Here is a 19,177-nt window from a genome sequence, read left to right on the forward strand (position 1 = left end):
GTTCAAAGACTTTCCACCTGTTTTTCAAAGTTCACTTACATGTCACTTCTTCCCTGCGCATCCAGATGAAATCAAATGTTTCTCTCTTCACCATCACTCTTCATTTCCATGGTATCTTTCTCTGTGCCTTCATGCTTAAAATACGGCGTGATTAGTTTTTGTTTATCTGTTTCTTTTGTCTGATGGATGTTGAGCTCTTTGACATCTCATACATTTCTTTTGTGATCGAATTGATTTGACCTCTAGTTTTGCCAATCACTGGTTCGGTATTTCTAATTTCATCCTTTCCCCTTAAATTATAGCTAAATTTATCAGTATGTACGATTTCGTTTTCAGGTCAAGAAATGTAGCTCATATAATTTCTTTACAGGTAAACATTTATAGAAATATTAAATTAAAGTGGGGTCAAGGTACAACAGCTGTAAGCTTTTCTAGAGTGGAGTAACTACAGTAAAAATCCCAAGAAAAGCTTTGAAGGATAATAATTCGGCGGATAACCTACCCGTAGCTTTGATTCCTGGGCACCACCACAAGAAGTGAAAGATCCCCACTGAGTTCCCTCTTTAGATTAAGAGATTATTTGTGACCAATCTGCCACTTGGAGTCACAGGGAGTGAGGCCCAGGAATCTGCATTTATAACAATCCTAACTTTCAAAAGTACACTCCCTCACTCCCTGCTTTCTCCCAGGCAATCCTTAGGCACCCAAAGTTCCAGAACTCCTGCCAATGACCTCCCCTGGTAAAACAATAAATCACTTCTTTTCCGGCTAAATTGCATTTTCCTAGGAGGTACAACCAAAACCACGTATTATTGAACACTATGAGCCATTCGCTCCATGGTGTCTAGGTGAACTCAAACGTGATAAATACATAACAAGTGTCTGTACTAACTTCAACATGGCGATAATTATAAAGAGTTTGAACTTCTAGTCATTCCAAAGGTGAACAACTGTAGTTATGAGCCAGGGAATTTGAAAAGACATTTCCTACTAATTAATTATGCAGTTCTGGGTAGATATATTTGTAGATGTTACTGTTTGAAAGTCATGATCCTGCTTTCCTCACCCATCCTTTTTTGCATGAACGTGAAACTTAGTAGTTAATAATAATCACCAGAAGTAGTATAACACTAACGTTAAACATCTGCCTTCTCTAGGAAGATGGCGAATGTCACCATATGTTACACATGGTTATTATTATTCCAGATCCTATTAGTATTGCAAACTCATGTACCACGAGGTAAATCATGCTCACAAAATTGAAAATCAGAGTGCAGGAAAAATACAAACATTTAAGACACATATATTACAGTTTCATTGTGTGGGCAGAGACAGTGAGAGTAATATTAAAGTGGTCTCCATTTGGCATATATTTAATAATACTAGTTTGTGGCAAGATGTTCAGATGGTAGTGTTTGGTGAATGTAATAACAATAATTATATACTGTGTGCCCCAACTGTACAGAGCTTTCTATACATTGTCTCTAGTCTTTATAATAACCGTCCGAGGAAAGTGTCACCCCAACCTTTTCAGCTGAATGAACTGCATAGGCAATTGTCTAAAATCACACAACTAGTTAGTGACAACACTCGCTTATTTTTTTTTTAATTTTTTTAATGTTTTTATTTATTTCTGAGATAGAGAGACAGAGTGCGAGCGGGGGAGGTGCAGAGAGAGAGGGAGACACAGAATCTGAAGCAGGCTCCAGGCTCTGAGCTGTCAGCACAGAGCCCGAAGCGGGACTTGAACTCACGAGCTGCGAGATCGTGTCCTGAGCCGAAGTCGTACGCTCAACCAACTGAGCCACCCAGGCGCCCCAACAACCCTAGTTTCTGAACCCAGGATTGCCTGACCTCAGAGTCCGTGCTCTTTTTTGTTGAGATTATAAACTGCATGAGGGCAGTTTTTATTGTTTTTATTCCCTGCTTGATTCTCCGAGCTTTGAAGAGGCCGTGTTATAGTGTAGGTGCTCAATAAATAAAAGAGCTTGCTGCCAGATCAAGAATTTCATCCTTGCCAGTTTCCCTCAAACAAATCCTTAATCCACAATTTGATAGTATCCTCACCCAAATAAAAGTAATACTCATCATGATAATAGGCAAAATTAGAATAATAAAAAAAAATACTTGATTAATCCAAAAGAGAGCAAGAAACAAGTGGGAGAAAAAAGAGGTGGGGGGAACAGAAAAAGGTGGGACAAACAAAACAAATACTGAGACGGAAAATTTAAACTCAGTATGCCAGCGATTGAATTTAGGGTTTAGTAAACGAACTACTGCAATGAAAAGATAAAGATATTAGACTTCAGTTCTAAAATCATATCCATAATATTCACTTAATTCTTTTATTATTTCTTCCTTTTTCACGTCTGTCTTGTAGATGAAAGATGAAGCCTTAAGGGAGTGAAGAAACTCGCCATGGTGACTCAGCCCATAAGTAACAGAGTCAGGACATGGACCCCAATGGTCCAGCCCAGAACCCTCACTCATGGCCATTTAATACACCCTCGGCAAAGAGAAGGTGCTGTCCAGCTTGGCAAGAATGGCGTCCAGGCAATGCTACAGGCAGAGCCAGACTGCAGCTGGCAATGGGGAATGGTCAAGTTCAGCCCCACCACAATGAGGAATATAAGCTCTTGGGGAATGAACAGGGTTTCTGGAACAACTGATATTAGAGAACACAAATCTGTGGTACAGCCAATATAGGGAAACGTATAAAAAGTAGAGAAAATGGATGGTTGATCGATCCTAGGTTGGGGTTTTGCTGGAAAGTGGCTGAAGACAAGATGGTCTGGGGAGAGACTGGTTTAAAAATTCCATCTTGGAATCTAGGCAGAATGGGGGGGTGGGTGCTGCGAGTCAGGGGGAAGGTGTAGCTAAAGACAGCAAGGGGTTGGGGGTCACGGGGACCAGACATTTGCTTGAGGCTGAAGAGCAGGAAGCAAGAGAAGAGGCCTAGAAGAATATTAGCTTGCTGTCAGAGAGAGTAGGATGGGTGTCCAGACAACGTCTTACAAGGCATCCTAGAGGTAAATTAGAAACAAAGATAAAGTCGGGAAAATAGATTTATTCTTGAGATGCCCGGGTGGCTCAGTCGGCTAAGCGTCTGACTTTGGTTCAGGTCATGATCTCTCAGTCCGCGAGTTCGAGCCCCGCATCGGGCTCTGTGCAGACAGCTCAGAGCCTGGAGCCTGCTTCAGATTCTGTGTCTCCCTCTCTCTCTGCCCCTCCCCTGCTTGCACTCTGTCTCTCTTTCTCTCTCTCAAAAAATAAACATTAAAAAAAATTTAAAAAATAGCTTTATTCTTAATCATTAAATTTCAAGGATAAAGACACAAGCTGGAAGCTACAAGTCACTTCTTGTTACGTGAACCACCATTTTCATGAGATTATTAAAAACTCTGATCACAGATCATTAAAAAATTCTAAATTGCTCCAGGTAACAGATTGCTTTCTCTGAATCACTCAATTTTTTTTCTGAAATAAGGAGAAGAAAAATAGTTAAAATTAGCCACCTTTTTATAATGCACTTGCTGGAACTAATTAGTAATTATTTTTTAACATAAGCAGTTGGTATGAGAGTGGTGATAATATATTTACAATATAAACTTAGCATCATTAATGAGATTGTCATTTGTGGAGACAAGACTGTCAGAAGCTGTCCCCTTTATGACGGAGAGCCTCTCTTTCAGTTCCAGGGTGGAAGGTGGCAGTCAGAACACTCGTAAGAAAAAAATTCTGCAAGAATAATGTATGCCATGATATATATTTGAAGAGCTGAAATACGCACGGTTTTTGAAGGCTTTCTAAAAAACAAATGAACAGTTTTTAGCCTAACAGCTAAAGCTTGAGCATCTTAAAGATTTATCAACATAAAAACGTGGCTTCTTTACAACAAAGTATTCGCATGGATGGAAACTCTGATTCTCTGATAACAAATGCGTCTTTTTGTATTAATTCTTAAGTAGCCTAACATTAGCCTTTTCCCTTCTAAACTCCCATATTTGGATTCAGAGTGAGACTTTCTTTTCCCTTCTCATTTAATCAATGTTGGCACGAAGCTCCCCTCTGTCAGCTTGATATTCTGCTCTGGTCTGACCTAATTCTGCTCAGGCAATGAATTCACTTACTCCCCCTGGCTGGGCAAAAGGAAGAAGACATGAGAGAGAAGTGAGATACCAAAGTCTTTCTTGTGTTAGGCTGTTTTAGGGCGTCGGCCTAATTTAAGTACTTGGATAACATTCCCCAGACAGTGTGAAGGGTTTTCTTAGTTCACATTGGGCCGTGCTTGAGCCTAACTTGACCTCACTCATCCCCATTCCAGCTATGCGGAGAGACCTCTTCTGGCAGAGAAGGATCGAGAATGCTTTTTCCACCCCCTTGAGTCAGTGATACCTAACCCCCGTGTGTAATTTCGGAGCGCCCTTCCAAGCACTGGAGTGTCCGGTGGTGTTTGTGAGCCCTGCTTGCTGTTGTAGACACTTCCGTCATCATCATTTATGCTGTGGCAAAGTTCTCGTGTGTTTCGGTAAAAAGAAGATTGTGCTTGGGTTTTGTCTTCGCTTGACATGGCTTCTTCCCTCTGCTTGCTGATGTGGTATTTTCCAACGAACCACTGTCACCACAACAGCAGGAATCCTTAGTTGTAGCAAAAACTCATAACAGAGCTGAAATTTCCATAAGACAACTCAGACTGGGGAAAACATAGTTTAGCCTTTTTTTTTTTTTTTTTTAACATTTATTTATTTTTGAGAGACGCAGAGAGACAGAGCATGAGCAGGGAGGGGCAGAGAGAGAGGGAGACACAGAATCTGAAGCAGGTTCCAGGCCCCAAGCTGTCGGCACAGAGCTTGATGTGGGGCTCGAACTCACAAACCGTGAGATCATGACCTGAGCCGAGGTCGGACGCTTAACCGACTGAGCTGCCCAGGCACCCTGAGTTTAGCCTTTTTTCTATAACTGATTGTATTTTGTTCTAGGACTCCATTTCCAGTGATGGCCCCCAAAGCATAACTTGGATCTGCTAGACACTGTGAATTGCCTGTCTAAAGCCCATTCTCCCCTTCTCTACTAAAAATACTCCAATTTTATCCCAGTCGCGAAACATCCAACCAAAATTTATGCTTCCCAGATTCCCTTGCAGCAAGTACGGACCTGTAGGTAGGTTCTGACAAATAGAGTGTAAACTGAACTGAGTGTAACTTCCAGAATAGCCCTTTAACGTAGGATAACTCAACCTAGAGTATACACTTCACGCTCCCCCGCCTTTCTCCATTGCTGCCTAAAATGTTGGAGCTCTCCCATCACTTACTCACTGTCTTACTTGATTCTAATATATCATTTTGAATTGTGGTCTTTTTCTTTTGCCACTATATCTTGCTTCTTCAAGAAGAAAACATCAAAATCAACTTCAAGTCATGGGCTGCCTTTTCAAGCTGTGTCATGTGTGTGTGTTTGTATGTGTGTGCATGTGTGTGTGCTTGCATGCATGCACACACTTTGGTGGTAGAGGTAGAGTTATAAAAATAATAGAAGAAACAATCCCTGACATGAAGAAGTGTATCACAAGGATGAGACTTACTCGGTGGGAATAATGGCAGAACATAAACAAGGTAGATACAGATAGACCGATACCCAGAAAAATGGAGATCTGATATAGACATATTTCAATCTAGTTTCAAATAAGTATCTTACACAGGACTGTAAATTATCATTTTCCTCCCCTGTACACCCAGAGTTTCTGTTGTTCATGTGTTCAGAACTGAAATGCTCAGAAAGGATGAGATGGGGAAAGGCCCCTCACCTTTTGGAACTGTAAAGATTTGGTAATGCCCTGCTCCCACTATCTGCTTACAGAGGACCCCTCATGACCACAGATGAACACATTCCAGGCGGACAGAAGATAGCCCCCTCTATTCTATGTCTGAGGGCTTCTGCTACTGCTGCTTAACAAGAACTACAGGGCAAATGATCAGGATGACAGCTCAAGACACAAAGGAAATCATTTAAAGATTCATTAAATGCAAACCCCTTTTTAATTTGAAGTGTCTTAAAAACACAGACACCACATAGATACGGATATGAGTCTTACTGTCTTTGTCACGTCTCTACAATATATATCAACCAAAGGAAGTGTCCACGATACCGTAATAAAGCATCCTGACAAACTTCGATTTACCATTAAAAAAATGCTAATTCTGAAAGTGATTAATACAGTAACATTTCCAGGCACCTAGGATCTAACAGAAAATGTTTCAAAATTAGAGCACCATAAAAAGAGTGGTATTCACAAGAAACATAATTTAGGTCACAAATTACAGTAAACTCACAGGTTCCCTTCTCAGTGGTTTGACCCTCGGGATAAAGCAGTCCTGCTGTAAATCGCATGCCATGTGAGTGCTTCCTTGAAATGAGTGACTGATTGGAGAGTGGGACTCTCTCAATCTTTTGAAGTTCATTCGTTATATCGTAATATGCGTGCAGGTGTGGTGAAGGCACCGGCTACCCACTGAAGATTCAGGCTTCCCTTCTACAGCGTAGAGTCATGGCTGGGAAGTGGCTGTCCTGGTATCTGCGTGGGTCCACGCTGGCTCGGTTCCAGGTCAGGAATGTAGGCGAGAGTGATGTGTGACACTCGGGCCTGGCCCATGAACACCCGTGATGTTGCAAGTTCTCTGTCACCCTCCATCATCTGGCTGGCTCCGTGAAATTCTGTGTGGAAGGCTGTTAGCAAAGGATTCCCTGAGACTGGTCTTTAAGCAAACAATAAACGTGATGCCAAACCAGTGCGATTTGGGGACTTGCCTATTCTCACAGCACTGCTGTCACTGACGTGGCAGGTTGTGGTGTATCAGCCACAGCCAACCCCTCCCCTCTCAGGGTTGTCATTTTCCTTTCACTAACGATAAGTCTCTTTTCATGACTTCTTCCCCATTTTTTTGGTTCTTCACATTTCTGGTTGACATATTCCATATAATACCTTTTTTTTTTTGGCTTATAAACCACAGAAATCTATTTTTCACAGTTCTGGAGGCTGGAAGTCCAAGATCAAGGTGCCAGTATGGTTGGGTGAGGGGGTGAGGGTCCTCTTCTGGTTGAAGACTTCCATTCTCACATGATAAAAGGAGTAGGACACCTCTTTTGAATCACCTGTCAGTCCATTCATTAGAGCTTGAGTCTTGGTTTTCTCCTTACAAAGGCTACTGCTGCCCACGGCTGAGGTCAGGAATCCGAGAAATGGTAGGAGAAGGAGGTGGTGGACACAGTCGCCTGATGGTGTGTTCTCCTTCATTGTTTTCCCTTCCACACTGAGTCCTCTTTCCATCCCAGGACTATGAGAATCACACTCCGAGCCCTGGCTGTCCATGCCCTGCTGAGGTCAGCGGGGAGACTACATTGCAAGAGTGGCTTCTGGACTTTTTCTGGGAAGGACAGAGCCAGGGGCTTGTTGCATAATGAGCCCTGAGAACACCCAGGAAACCCAATCTCATTGTGTTTATGACAAGGTGGTGCCTGATAAAAAGCCTCAAGGGCTCTCACTTACAATTTTTTTTCATCCCCCTCATCTTCCCCGAGGCTATGCCAATGAATAATAACCATTTGAAATTCTTCCAAGGAGGACCAATCACTATACAAAACAGTAGCTGGCTCTTTCATGTAATATCCCTGGAATTTACATCATGGCAACGTTCTCATTCCATTTCATAATAGAGAATTGCTTGAGAAACCACCACATTTTACCGCCTTTGCATTGTGTTCTTCAGTAGGTATAAGTTCAGGCCTCAGAAAGGGGGTAAGTCCACTCCAAAGTGGGCCTGGGAGCATATGTGTGCGTGCGTGTGTGAATGTGAGTGTAAGTATGTTCCTATTTGCTTCAATGCCAAGTGGTCTAGACTGGTACCAGAAAACTGTCTCTCAGGGGTTGAAACCAAGTGGGTTATGGGTCCCAAGACGGATTTCACCTGAAAAGTCAGAAGTCTTTGTTCTTGTTACTGCTATTTATTCACAACCAGGGCAACGTTGTGTTTACATGGTCACAGGGTGAATCCCAGGTCCAGCACTCACCAGCTGTGTAATCTGAGTATAGTCCTTAAACTCTCTACTCTTCTGTTTCCTCTTCTGAAATATGGGAATTATGATGACTCCTACTCCATAGGGGTCTGTGAGGATAACATGAGATAAATATAGAATTCTTTTTTTTTTTTTTTTCAACGTTTATTTATTTTTGGGACAGAGAGAGACAGAGCATGAACGGGGGAGGGGCAGAGAGAGAGGGAGACACAGAATCGGAAACAGGCTCCAGGCTCCGAGCCATCCGCCCAGAGCCTGACGCGGGGCTCGAACTCACGGACCGCGAGATCGTGACCCGGCTGAAGTCGGCCGCTTAACCGACTGCGCCACCCAGGCGCCCCGATAAATATAGAATTCTTAACATGGGGCTGTAATAGAAATCCTCCGTTTAAATTAGCTAATACCACTAATAATTTTAAACAGAAGATTGCATCATCTACTGAGAAGATTACCGTGTTCACCACAATAGACTTTCCCACTCCGACTTCCGCCTTCCCTGGGTCCTCACAGGCTTTTCTACACGTTCCCATTACGGCACTTGTGACCCTTCATTGCACTGCTGTTTACGAATCCATTCTTCTTGTTTCTAATTCTTCTATCCCCATTCCTAACACAGCACCTAGCACGATGCATATGAAACCATGTGAGATGTCTATTTTCATAGATTAAAAGCTCAAATGTTGGAAGGTTTATGCGGTTCAATCTAGAGTGGGTGTTTAGTAATATCTGCTGATGAGGGAATGAATGAATGGGTACCCCCCCGCTGGCCTACAAGTAGTTGACAAGTATCATAAATGACACCATGATTTTCACAAACGCTGATTTGTCTCCTGGATACATGTTAATACCTTTCTCACTTTCTAGTAGAATTTTGTTAAAGACATGTTGTATCTGTGAGTTATGTTTTTACATGAAATGACGCAGTTCATAATAGTGTTCTCAAGAAAATAGAAGATTTAAGAATTATCTATGATGAGGGGCACCTGGGTGGCTCAGTTGGTTGAACATCTGACTCTTGATTTCAGCTCAGGTCATGGTCTCATGGTCATGGGATCGAGCCCCATGTCGAGCTCCACATTGACAGCTCAGAGCCTGCTTGGGATTCGTTCTCTCTCCCTCTCTCTCTCTCTCTGTCCGTCCCTGCTCATGCTCTCTCTTCCTCTCCCTCAAAATAAATAAATAAACTTAAAAAAAAAGATGATCACACACACACGTTCACATATATACTCACATACACACTTTGGAATGAACTTACACCATTCTAAATTCTAAACTTGGGCATACTCACCCCTGTTTCTCTCCTACTGAACCAGCTCAAAACACTATAAGAGGTCCCATAATTAACCAGTGTATTATCTGGAAGCTCAACAATTTCCTACCCCCCAGTCCTACCCCCAGACCCAGCCATCTATTCTTCTAAAAAAGATTCTTGTGGTTACAAAACTGGCTGCATGAACAGTAGAACAAACAAGGCATATGAGATGTTTGTGTCTTGCATTTTATGTCATCGAGGAATGACCAAATCCCCCTTTGGGGATCTTCTCTGATCAAAGAAGCAAAGCTGGAACATATGAGAAACATTGGAGTTCCCAATGTCTCAGGGAATGTCACGTTTTGACCAACGCTGTGCTGAGGGCCAGCCCTCTGAGGTGGGACGTGAGTTGACAGGAGTCAAGAAACTCTATCCTTTCTGTGATGGTGCACAGACAGGAGCCTTAACCACCGGTATGTGTGACTGAATCAGCAAGCACACATTTAAATGCCTGGAGAGGCAGGTAGATCATATAGGTAGGAAAAGGAGGTTAAATGTGAAGCAATAGAGAGTAGTGAGGAGTGTGGCAAAGTATTCTGTAAAAAGGCAGCAACCATTTAGGTTCGTGCGGGTCTATGAAGTCAGTGTTGCCAGATTTGATGATTTTTAAAAAGAAGTTAGAAATTTGGATGCTCATGAGAAGTTCCCCAGTTTTCGAGATACTGCATGGCTGAAGAGAAATCTGACCTGCGGTCACCACTTACAACCCCTACCTGGAACCATAACCCACGGCACCTTACACACACACGGCATTCAGAAATTGAAAGAGAATTCTGTGGCCACAATGTTCAAAGAAAACTCTTAATCTTAAATACTTACACTTATCATTCCTGAGAATATTCTGACACGTCTCAATTTTCGATTTGGAAGATACAGCTTGAGTGTCTCTAGTTAGCCTTTTGGACCTCCTTAAGAGTGCGTAGTGATCCCACCAGGCTCAGAAAGGGAGAAGAAACAGGCCTACATGCTAGAGGGTGAAAAGTGCCAGACAATGCGTTTATCTTAGGGAATGAAGAACGGTACACACAGCCTCAGTTTCCCAGCACTGGATGCACTTCTCCTCCCCTTTCACTTGCTCGTGTCTCTCGACGTGCAAATGTTTTGGCTCTGTTATTAAGAAATTATATTTGAGGAGCCCCTCGGCGGCTCGGCTGGTTGAGCGCCTGACTCTTAATTTCGGCTCAGGTCATGATCCCAGGGTCGTGGGATCGAGCCCCACGTCAGGCTCTGCGCTGAGTGAGGAGCTTGCTTAAGGTTCTCTCTCTTTCCCTCTGCCCCTTTCCTTCTCTCTCCCTCTCTAAAAAAGAATTATATATGAGTTATTCTCAGAAGCCCAGTCCGTGATGAGAGTACCACATCCACTGGACAATTACCACTCTTTTCTAAGTGTTTTGGTCCAACATCAGCAAAGCTTGCCTTCCAGCTTGAAATTCTTCCAGTCCACTAACCAACAGATGGCATTACTAACTTTCCTGAGATACGCACACACACACACACACACACACACACCCCTTCCCCGTGACGGAACACGCAGTTTGGCTGTGGTGTTAGAAGCACAGTGAACTTATCAAGCAGCAAAGTGGGTGGCGGGGAGACAGAGGAATCGGAGGGAAAGCTTCATCCCCTCTTTGGCTCCCACCCCCGATTAAGGAGTCCGGGGCATTTAAGGTCTACCACATTTCCGTGTGGGGACAGAAGCATAATTCAACAAAATGTACCCTTTGGACAGGAAATGGGAGGGTCGTCAGTTTGGGCTGGAGCATATGCAGGATAATCATGACACTGTCTTTGCTGGTGTCAAACCTATATTTGTTAAATAGCTCCCAGAACAGTAACCGGGCACTGTCTTCAGACACTGCCTGCTATTGAGGAGAGGGAACGACAACGTCAAAAATACCCTGTCGAGCCACCCAAGTCAGATAATTACACCGGCTGCAAAACATCCAGGCACGGAGCACTGGAGACCTTTGAGGGGGTCCTTTATCATGCCCTGCCTTTTCCAGAATGAGGCTAATTTGCTCCTCTTTCAGCCAGCTCCAGCACAGAGAGCAGCCGAAGGAGAGAGCAGAGAATGAACTGTCAGCGTTATTGAAAAGATTCATGATTAGTCACACTCGCTCACAGGCCAGGCCCTTGCCAGACACCACACCACTCATTAGCAGACCTGAGAACTGGAGTGCTTCCCACAGCTGAGCAACAGCTCCGGGCCTGGCAGGCCCCCAGGGACCCACAAAGCCCTGTGTTCTCCCACACCCTGCAATGAGAAAGGCCAGTTTGGGCAAGCCTGGGTGCCATTGGCTCCCCAGATGCTAAGTGAGTCTATTTGTCTTATGCTTCGTATTGCTTAAAATATTATTCTTCAGGAACTCAGCTGGCGTGGATATCAAGGTCACATCTCTTCGTGTGACGCTGAAACAGTTACCTGACGGGGGCGGCCATTTTCTGCCCAGGTTCCCTTCGGAGCACCCAAGAGCTGGGCACGTCTGTGGTTTGTCATCCTCCCTCGTCTCGTGTTCAGCTACAGCTGTTAGCCCTGCTCTTCCCAGAACTGGAAATATTTCTTGTCCTTGTCTGAGTAATACCGGCAATTACAACTGAAATTTTCAGTGCTGGATATTGGAGGGCTCAGGGTGGTGAACACTCATCCGGCTCATTTGCAGGAGACAGTGTGGGCCGTAGGATTGATTTCAGTTCCCATAGCAATGGGGAAATTGAGGCTGGGAGGGACCAGAACTCACTCAGAAGTGTAGAATAAGGAAGAGCCAGGTGCCTGCTTTTCTGTTCGTCTTCACTCCATTTATTCCAGCTGCGATCCCATACAAGAAGACACCATTTCCAGTGTGGACAGTAAACCATTCTCCTCTTAATGAAAATACCACTGTCAGAGTGATAACTCCATGAAGCTCAATCAAAACTAACCAAAAAGATCTGGCTTCTATTAGCGTGTTCTGTATCCTCCACAGGGGATCTGAAAGCAGAGGGCATGGGGCCAAGACATCATAAGTGATCACAACAGGCACCAAACGCAGTGGTTCATCACGCCATACGTCCGAGCAATGTGGAGCCATGACAGGCTCTGGTGGAGAGAGGAAATGATCGTTGTAAAGCCCGACTCCAGACCAGAGCTCACGTTATCTGGTACACACTGATACGCGTATTAGCTTAGATTTATAGTACCTGCAAAAGTGGCCCTGGCCTAAAAGAAGCTCGAGTGGTGAAGAATGACCATGAACAACGTAAGTATGATTGGAAGCATCACACTCCATTTCTTCAGGCTGGAGACGCCCCCACCCTGGCTTCACGGAGATGTTGCCATGCCGACCCAAGCGAGTGTGGTAAGGCCTTGGGGAAATTCCTGTGAGTTTCTAGAATTTTCAAAACCCCCTGCAAAGCTCCGAGACAGTACAAGTTGGCAAACTCAGAAATTTTGTGTGAAGGCCATTTACCACGATGGACATTCAGCACCGTGCCTCCCTGGTCCGCTGGGGTAGAGGGCAGTGGGCCAGAAGGGAACGGAAAGGGGCATAGCCGGTGCCTATCACTCAGTGTAAGTGGGGGGGGGGGGGAGCTACTGCCCCTTCCCTCTGTGAGTCCCCCAATCTCTCCCATTCACTGTGCTTCTGAGGAAAAAGGGGTAGAGCCTCAGACAAGGATCAAGTCAGAGGAGCACCCTACTCGACCCCAAAAGAAACTTGCTACAGAGTCGCTCTGGTCTCCTACAGCCACCCCACCCCCACTAAGCCTGGGCTCGTCGGCCAAGATAACTACTCATGATCACCAGGCCCAGCAAAGGCCTGACTGATGTGGACATTGCCAATATGTGGTCTACCTCTGGAAGTGTGCATGTGTGCATACGGCAGATAACGGCCTTGCCTCTGATCTTTGCATTACTTGCTTCCAGAAGGGAAGTGATGCTAACGGCTGACAACTTTTGCATCTTTTCCCCGGGTACCATTTTAAGTGCGTTGACTCTGATAGCTCTTCCCACAACTCGATGAGGAAATATGTTCCTCATTTATGCATGAGGAAACTGAGACCCAGAGACTGTCCAGTCACACAGCCAGGAAGCGGCGGGGCTGGGATTTGAACCCAGAGCTCAGTGTGTTAGTTAAGAAACAATGATATGATTCCATGTGGACGTGGGCTCTTGTGTATCCAATGTACTGAGCATGTGGTCAGACCTCTCTCTCTTCAGTGACCCGAGGACGTGCATAGAAAGGCAAGGAAGATTTGATGAAAGGAGGCCAAGGGGAAGTTTAGCATAATGGTCAAGAACAGGGGTTTTGAGATCAACAGATCCAACGGGGATCCACTGTCACTTACAGCTATGTGACCTTGGGCAGTTACTCAACTCTTGAAACCTCATTTTTCTCACCTACAAAATGGGAGTAATGAAAGCTTCTAGCTCACAGGGCTCTTGAGAGGTTAAAAGGAATGGGCCCACATAAACATCATTGACCATAGCTGGCCAACAGGAAATGCAGCATAAGGGCAAAATGAAAGTTCTAGTTATTAAATATGGGGAGATCAATGGCAGTGAAGGGACGAAAACGTTTTTAAAAAAAGACTCAATGTCTACATTGTCTTCTTAGTTGTCAAATTTGCCATAGAGACTTAAGAATGATAAATAAGAAATTTCCCTTAAAACGGTCATTTTGGAAAATAGCTGCCGTTCTTCTTCTGGCTGCTGTCACTCGTGCTTCCCCCTTTCTCCCCGGGACCCGGTAAATAGTTCATAGTTCTCGTGGAACAGCTGACTCCTCCACATTTCGATCCCAAGCCTGGGCAATAGATATGCCCCCATTACCCAGGGGTTTCTGTCAGAAAAGGGGCCTCTGGGCGATTGTGGCCGGACACGAACCCCACTTCCGATGCTCTGGAGCAGGTACGGTTCTGCCCCATCCTCTCCAATCATCCTCTTCTGCGCCCTCACTGCCCCTCACGGCTTGGCAGCGTGTAGGCAGGTCGCTGGCCAGGAGCCTGTATTCCGCACACGGGTCCTGTCACTATAATAACCATATTTTCTCTTGCGGTGAAGAGTAATTGAATTAAATTGGGCAGCATTTGATCCTGCCCATACTAATTGCCTGATCCAATTGAGGCCTCTGTGAGGTCATGGGCAGAAACGAGTGGAGCAATCAGACAGATGTCCTTGTCCCGCAGGCCTGGCCGTCATGTTCTTCTTATTCCTGTGCACACCCTGGAGACCCTTCTCCTTCATGTGGAACCCTCTGGAGGGTGATGGGGTTCATTGGGCTGGGGAGCAGACCAGGAGAAGCCCCGGGCATGTGGGGAACACCGTAGAGCTGGCAGGGAGCAAAGTTTGACTGATGTCAACATATGGGCATGCAGATGTTTAAACAGGAGTGGACAGAGGCACAGGCTCTTGGTGACATCTATAAATATGGGCTCAACAAACACTGTGTGTGTGTGAGGGAGAGGGGGGTGGTGGGGGCAGGTGGGGATTGGCCAGTAGGAATTACAAGTTTTGCTCTGGTAACATCTCAAACTGTTCGCTGTTTAAAAGTCACTTGTCTTTGGCAAACGAGCAGTTCCTGTAGTCTTTATCAAGAGTAAATTATGTGGGTATGTTGCTTATCTAAAAGTAAATAAGAAACACAGATGACTGCCTTTAAATGTCTGATGAGCTCTATTTTGCCTTCTTTCTGCGGATAAAATTAAATATCAGCATCAACATCGAAATTTACCAGCAGGATGCACAAAGGGATGGCTGGAGGGGGAAATGGGAGCGAGTCTGGGGGGTGGGGGTTATGCCTTTAAAAAGGTCTGTCTCCAGGGGCACCTGGGTGGTTCAGTCGGTCAAGCGTCTGACTCTTGATTTCTGCTCAGGTCGCGATCTCGCAGTGCATGAGCTCGAGCCCCACGTCAGGCTCTGCGCTGACAGCATGGATCCCATGGATTCTCTGTCTCTCTCTCTCTCTCTCTCTCTCTCTTTCTCTCAAAAATGAATAGACATTTAAAAAATATTAAAAGAAATGTCTCTGTCATCCTTCCCCTGTCCTCACCGGCCACTTGATCCTGACATCACCGTTCACCTTTCAGACATGAAACTGAGTGACCTTTGCAAACACCTGACCCCGTGTCTCCCTCCATCTCATAACCCTTGATGGCAAATGCGGAAACAGAACAGGTGCTCACGTGTGGAGGCGCCTAGAAATCCAGGTCTGCTTCTAAAACACTGATAAGGTTGACTTCCATCCCCAGAGGTGTGACCTCTGTCACTTCACTGAGCCGTCTCCCTTGTGGGTTGACCCCTGGTGAACCAGACAGCCGAGCGGGGAGGAGTACTTCATTTTGACTCGTCACCCAGGGCCCGCCAGAAGGAAAAGGTGCTGAGATCTTGAGAACGATGAGCAGCAGTCACGCATAGGACTTAGGACGGCAAAAATTATTGTCCTGTTCAGAAGCCCAGAGTAGATGCTCCCTGATTAGGTCTGTGCTCATCTTATTCCTCCAACAGGAGCTGACGGAGGGTCCCCTCCTTCATCGATACTCTGAGGGTTCGGACTGTGTGTGAGGATAAGGATCTGTGGGCCGAGTGAGAAAGGAAGTCCCAAACACCCAATAATTTCTAAATTATGGGTTATGACACATTAATGACTCCCAGGATGGGGAAAGTTTCCATTGGGGTGTATGATTCAGCCTCCTAAGAGAGCCCAGTGCCTTCAGTATGCACTGACTTGGTTCTCGACCCACTAATCCTCCAGAGTCCAACCAACTCCTTCCAAGCGAGAGTTCCTCCCAAAATGTATGATGAATCACCGTTGCATTTTACATTGCTGTTAAAGTAAATGAAAAGTTGGTTACATGGGAGCGAAGTCGAGTAGGTACATGATGTGGTCAAGGAGTTCTCACGGTACACACTGGCGTCGCATAATCAGATCACCGGGGCCCGCCAACTGGCACTTTCTCCGTCTCCTTCACGTGCTTCCCTACCTGTCTTCCCACTCCATACACCGTGCTCCCCGGGCTTATTAACCACAGTGGAGGGTCTCGGTTACCATACGCGCACCCTGGAAATGTCCGAATCCAGATGTTTGGTCGCTACTCGACAAACATCAATAGAGAACCTACTGTGTGGCAGGCTCGGGGCTGGGTGCCGGGCGGAGGGAAATGCATAAAACGTGGTGTCGGCTGTCGGGTCTCACATATACTTTGGCATCCAGATACTTGTGGAATTTTTCACTGAAATTGACAGTAATAATAATAGTAATAATGATTTTTATTTTATTTATTTATTTTTAAATGTTTACTTTAGAGAGAGAGAGAGAGAGAGAGCTTAAGCATGAGTCGGGGAGAAGCAGAGGGAGACAGAGAATCCCAAGCAGTCTCCACGCTGTCAGCGCGGAGCCCAATGCGGGGCTCCATCCCATGAACCGTGAGATCATGACCTGAGCCAAGATCAAGAGTTGGACGCTTAACCGAATGAGCCACCCAGGCGCCCCAATAATTAAAAAAAAAATCTACTCATATTTTTTGCGAAGCCACCAGCCTACTTCATGGCAACTGCTCAGTATAAGACATTTCCCGGCTCACCAGGGTGCACACGCATGGCCTTGCTCATTCGTGTGCCCGGTGAGGCTCAGGTGCGTGTTCTCATCCCAGTCTGACAGCCAAGCAGTGACAAGTGGACACGGACCAGGTCGCACATGCTACTGTGTTTTACACCATTTTAGTCCCGATCCTAGGGTCGCGCTGCTTTCCATCTGACTTTTATGGTAAGAAATGTAAGATGTTGGGAGATAATAATTTAGATTTGAACTAAAAATTTCTTACTGCCTCTCTCTTGAGCTTCCAAATTAGTAGAGGACCCCAAGATTGTAAATTGAGTTCTTTTTTTTTTAAAAAGCTACCTTTTGCAACTAGTTCCCTGAGCGAATCCATTTTCTCACTACTGTGCAATTAGAACAAATATAGGTATATTCCCTCCTCAGCCCTATACCCTTTCCTACTCGCCTCCCACACACCGGCACCCGATGTGCGAATTCACCTGCTCTTCCTCCATTTGGGTCTTTGCTTAAACATGCTGTGTCCTCCATTGGAATGCCCTTTCCCTCTTCACCTTCTGTGGAACCTCACTTCCGGGCGGCCATCCTGACTCCTCCAGGGCGAGGTAGGAGGCTGCACGTTCCCGTATCCGTGTTCCCGCAGAAATGCTCTCCCAGCACCTCCCTCATCGCGGCAGATTTGTTGTTTACACGTCTGAGCTCCTACTGGTGAAGAGCGGTAATTTATTTATATTTGTTTGCCTGGTGGCCACCCGCTGCTGGCTCATAATATGGACTTAGTGAATGTGTGTTGAATGAATGAATGGACAGATGAGCAATTTAAATAAGAAGTCAGATTTAGTCCTTTCGGGAGGTAAGCGTTTACCTCTCTAAAGCGTCTATGCTTCATAAGTCATGCCTCCTAAGCGTCAGGTACAGCTTTAACTATTTCTACGAATTGCCTCATTGAATCCTCCTGAACCAGCTCCATGAGGTAGGCGGAATAATTATGTTAATTTTTCAGATGAGGAAACAGAGGCGCGATGAGGTGATGTAACATGGCTACGTTCCCACAGCCAGTGAAAGGCAAAGCTACGCCTGGATCCCCTGAACCTGTATCCCCCCCAGGATTCTTTCTCCCTACTCTTTACACCGAGAAAGTTGGCGCATTTGGACATATTGATGCAAATCAATGACGACTATCCTCTAAAACAGACGCATTTGGGAACCGAGGAGGCCATTTTCCTCTATACCGGATCATCCCAGGGTGCGGCAAATTTTCAATACTGATTCCATGCTGTCTCCCGCCCTTGTCCTGTCATTGTGCTGCCATGAAGGCTTGCTTCTCGGCGTGCCTGTCTTTGGAAAGGCGAGGGGGAGAAAAGGAAGAGACATGAGCTCTGAGGCCAGAACCCTGAATGTGAAGACAGACTTGATCACTTACTGGCTGACCTTCTCTGAACCTGTTTCATCATCCTTAAAGTTGAGTCCGTAACCAGTGTCGCGTTGGTTGCTACTGGTGTTTGTTAAGACTAAAATAAATATGTAGTGTGTTCACTGGCTTTCTTCGCGTGCTAATTCCTTGATTCTAACGTGCTGTAGGGTTTGAAAACTAAGCTTGTTAGAATCGGGCCTTAAAACAGCACCAATGAGGTCCCGATGCGGCGTTCTCCGAAAAAAAAGCGCATTCGGCTTTAGGACGCGTCTTTTCCTAACGGTGACTTTGGCGGCACTGGCGTCTTCTTCACTTTCCTCCTCTTCCTGTCCACCTTCCCCAGGGACCAGGCTGGGTTCCCGATAAGTGAGGGCTCTTGGCAGCCATCAGGCTTACGTGGCTCACCGCTTGGTGGCAGCAGTCCACACCTCCTTCGGCCCTCTTTTCTGTAAGCGGAGCTCTTCTTAGGGGCCGGTCTCCACTTCTCAATCTCCTCCATTGCTTTTGCCGTAAATGCGGGGTTACACTTTTTAGGCAGCAGCAAATATTGTTTGTGCGTGTTTTTGTGCACTCGTTTAGGACGACGAGGAGCTCGGCCAAAGCCAAACTAAGCACATTTCATCAGACCATTTTCACTGGGAGGTTTTCCTTACACAAAATTATCTGCAATTAAAAACGTAGAGAAATTTTCTCAGTGTGACACAGCCTTTTAAAAGATAGGGACAAAACCCTTATGGAAAAAAGCAATTTGTAATGCCAGTAATTTTCTACCTCTGTCCTGCTATTATTAAGGAGAGCGGTTTTAAAAGGAACTCTTTGCTCCCGTCTCCCCGCTCAGGCTGCGGGCTCACA

At 45.4% G+C, this 19,177-nt stretch overlaps 1 long non-coding RNA gene across 3 annotated transcripts in view; it reads right to left on the reverse strand.

Annotated features, from left to right (window-relative positions):
* Window positions 1-5,821: 5,821 nt before the first annotated feature.
* Window positions 5,822-19,177, reverse strand: part of LOC115510044 — a 243,598-nt gene continuing 230,242 nt past the window's right edge. For 2 of the 3 annotated variants that reach the window (XR_003967581.1, XR_003967588.1), the window contains exon 8: window positions 16,821-18,988. This is a non-coding gene — a long non-coding RNA (uncharacterized LOC115510044). Of the gene's footprint in view, window positions 8,160-16,820; window positions 18,989-19,177 lie in introns of those variants that run through there. The other variant, XR_004343980.1, reaches the window with a different exon arrangement.

The sequence above is a fragment of the Lynx canadensis genome, chromosome A1 (genome assembly GCF_007474595.2).
Source record: "Lynx canadensis isolate LIC74 chromosome A1, mLynCan4.pri.v2, whole genome shotgun sequence".
In the NCBI taxonomy this organism is placed as follows: domain Eukaryota; kingdom Metazoa; phylum Chordata; class Mammalia; order Carnivora; family Felidae; genus Lynx; species Lynx canadensis.